The following is a 1,048-nucleotide window of genomic DNA, read 5'->3' as shown; positions in this document are numbered from 1 at the left end:
CCTCAGGATCTCGTCATGGTATCTCTGTGCATTCAAAATGCCATCAATAAAATGCACCTGTGTTCGTTGTCCATAACATACGCCTGCCCATACCATAACCCCACCGCCACCATGGGCCACTCGATCCACAACGTTGACATCAGCAAACCGCTCACCCACACGATGCCACCCACGCTGTCTGCCATCTGCCCTGAACAGTGAAAACTAGGATTCATCCGTGAAGAGAACACCTCTCCAACGTGCCAGACGCCATCGAATGTGAGCATTTGCCCACTCAACTCGGTTACGACGACGAACTGCAGTCAGGTCGAGACCCCGATGAGGACAACGAGCATGCAGATGAGCTTCCCTGAGACGGTTTCTGACAGTTTGTGCAGAAATTCTTTGGTTATGCAAACCGATTGTTGCAGCAGCTGTTTTTTTCAAAAAAAATATATATATATTTTACATCCTTCATACATTAATGGTATTATTCCACATTTAAAGCCATGTTGGGACCAGGGTTCCTACGCATTTGGAATTTCAAAATTCCATACTTTTCCATACCCTAATTTCCAGACTTCACTTCATATTTAATTATTCTTAATAGGCGATTGTAGCCAAGTACCATAATGGCATGCAAATAAAAACTCAGGTAAGCTCAATGTCTGGGCTGAGGCAAAAAGGTGTTTTTTCCTTTCATGTGGCTCAGAATCGCCTTCTCCCCCATGTTGGCGATGTCAAACGATTTCACACAAAGCTTGCATATAGCTCTGTGTGTGAATTGGGAATCCTTGGCCAACCAGTATTTATATACGGTATTGTCAAGCCATCCATCCAGAAACTTGCATCTACCCATTGTGAACCACGTGAAACTCGTCTTCTTGTCGAAGGTGCAGCGTTGGAGTGAAACTTGATACCTGGGGGGCTGGAGGAGGGTCATGGGGCAGCGGACTGGACATACCACTTGTCAATCAGGTAAAAGGGGTGGTATGTTTTCTGAGACGTTTGCTCTCACACAAACTATGCTTGGCCCGGCATAAAACACTATCCGGATTGATTCAATTAT

The sequence above is a fragment of the Epinephelus moara genome, chromosome 15 (assembly GCF_006386435.1).
Source record: "Epinephelus moara isolate mb chromosome 15, YSFRI_EMoa_1.0, whole genome shotgun sequence".
NCBI classification, from domain to species: Eukaryota; Metazoa; Chordata; class Actinopteri; order Perciformes; family Serranidae; genus Epinephelus; species Epinephelus moara.
The sequence above is the reverse complement of the archived record's forward strand: the minus strand, read 5'-3'. Positions refer to the sequence as shown.